Below are 2,500 nucleotides of genomic sequence, written 5' to 3' on the forward strand. Positions count from 1 at the left end.
CTTTGATATGCACCCTAGAGTCACACGGAGTTGGGTACTCCATTGATACCGACCACGTGACAGCTCTTGCGTTTGCTGATGATTTGGTGTTGGTGAGCGAATCTTGGGTTGGTATGGCCGCCAATCTAGCGATCTTGGAATCATTTTGTGGGCTATCGGGATTGGAGGTTCAGGCCAGAAAGTGCCAGGGCTTCATGATAAGCCCAACCAAAGATTCATATACGGTGAACAACTGCGACCCATGGACTATCAAAAATAAAGATGTCCATATGATCCAACCTGATGAATCAACGAAATACCTTGGTCTGAAAATTGGCCCTTGGACTGGCACTATACAGCCTGATCTACATTGTCAGCTAAAGACATGGATCTCGAAAATCGATGAGGCGCCTCTGAAGCCAACTCAGAAGGTTGAACTACTCAATGCCTATGCCCTACCCAGATTGTTATATCCTGCAGACCACTCGGACTGCAAGCAATCAACTCTCCGTGGGTTGGACCAAGAGATTAGAAAGGCGGTAAAAGGATGGCTCCACCTTCCCGCTTCAACTTGTGATGGACTGTTATATGCCAGAGCCCGAGACGGAGGCCTTGCCATCTTGAAACTGGAAAAAACAATCCCTTCGGTTCAAGTTAGAAGGCTGCAACGTATAGCAAACTCGTCCGATGCTATCACCCGTAATATTGTGTCCTCGCAGGGTATGGAGGAAGAATACCGTAATTTGTGGGTACGAGCAGGGGGTGACAGTGATGCAATCCCAACATTCGTTCTCAGGGACTCGGTGTCAAAAGAACCTGTATATCCGAGACCCTGCGATTGGAGGGAGCATGAATTTCAGAGATGGTGCGAAAAGCCGGTTCAAGGAAGGGGCATTGTAAACTTTGCGCATGATAGAATCAGTAATGCTTGGTTGAGGCCATGGTGCGGCTTTAAACAATGCTTCTTTATCGCAGCACTACAACTAAGGGCAAATATTTACCCAACAAGAGAAAGCTTGAACAGAGGCAGAGATGGGGCCTTACGTTCCTGCAGGAAATGCTCTGCCAGACTCGAGTCCCTTTCGCACATTCTCGGTCAATGTCCTGCAGTACAGAAAGCAAGAATTGCGCGACATAACAAGATCAGTAACATTCTGGCAGACGAAGCGGCTAGATTGGGCTGGTCTGTATACAAAGAGCCACGGTTCATATCCGAGACGGGAGAGATGAGAAAGCCTGACCTCGTGTTTGCAAAAGATGAGGAGGCGGTTGTGATCGATGTCACCGTCCGTTTTGAGCTTTCAAAGAATACCTTGTCAGATGCTGCCTCGCACAAAGTTTCGTACTATACCCCTCTTGGTGATCAAGTCAAAGTGCTGACGAAGGCTAGCAAGGTCACATTCTTTGGATTCCCGGTTGGGGCAAGAGGAAAGTGGCCCCTTGAGAATAACGAGGTACTTACCTCCCTGGGCCTGACCAAACCCAGAACGACATCACTGGCCAAGATGATTTCCCGCAGAACGCTGCTTTTCTCTCTTGATATTCTGAGAATGTTCTGTGGAAATTATGCGGTCTATGAACAGTCATAGACAACCTCCGAAACAAATAATAGTTTTGTTTTAAGATGTCATTTGTTTTAGATTGATTTTGTTATTTTCGAAGGTGAAGTCGGTTTTTATTTCATTTTACTATTTTCCACAATTTAGATTGTTATTTTCCAAGACGGAGTCTTGGTTCTTTTTTTTATTGTTAGTTTTTTTTTTTTTTTAACACGTCGTATTTGTTACTTTAGAGCTTAGAGGGGACTTTATTTTCGCCTTACTATTTTCTGCCTACAAAGAAGATTAAAAATAAGCTTTTTTCAAGATGGTTTTGTTATTTTCCAAGGTGAAGTCTTGGTATTCTTATTTTACTATTTTCCATAAAGAAGACCTTTCTTTTAGATTTTGTTATTTTCCAAGACGAAGACTTGGTATTTTTATTATATTGCTATTTTTTACACGAAGCTTATTCAAGAGCACTTATATAGATTAGACTTTGTTATTTTAATTCTTTATTTTTGGACTACATCAGTTCGAGAGTCCTGTAACTTACTATTTTCTGCCTACAAAGAAGATTAGAAATAAGCTTTATTTAAGATGTTTTAGATTAGATTTTGTTATTTTCCAAGGTGAAGTCTTGGTTTTTTTTATTTTACTATTTTCCACAAAGAAGACTTTTCTTTTCTTTTAGATTTTGTTATTTTCCAAGACGAAGACTTGGTATTTTTTTGCTATTTTTTACAGGAAGCTGTATTCAAGAGCACTTATATAGATTAGACTTTGTTATTTTAATTCTTTATTTTTGCACTACATCAGTTCGAGAGAAGACTACAAACCAGCTTTATTTAAGATGTTTTAGATTAGATTTTGTTATTTTCTAAGGTGAAGTCTTGGTTTTTTATTTTACTATTTTCCACAAAGAAGACTTTTCTTTTAGATTTTGTTATTTTCCAAGACGAAGACTTGGTATTTTTTTATTG

General features: G+C 40.2%; 1 pseudogene; it reads left to right on the plus strand.

Moving 5' to 3' along the window:
• LOC142912665 (28S ribosomal RNA) overlaps positions 1 to 2,500 on the plus strand; it is a 10,377-nt pseudogene that overhangs the window by 4,921 nt on the left and 2,956 nt on the right.

Source organism: Petromyzon marinus, unplaced genomic scaffold (assembly GCF_048934315.1).
Source record: "Petromyzon marinus isolate PM22_M1 ecotype Great Lakes invasive population unplaced genomic scaffold, UKy_Petmar_22M1.pri1.0 PM_G_Scaffold_21, whole genome shotgun sequence".
Classification (NCBI taxonomy): domain Eukaryota; kingdom Metazoa; phylum Chordata; class Hyperoartia; order Petromyzontiformes; family Petromyzontidae; genus Petromyzon; species Petromyzon marinus.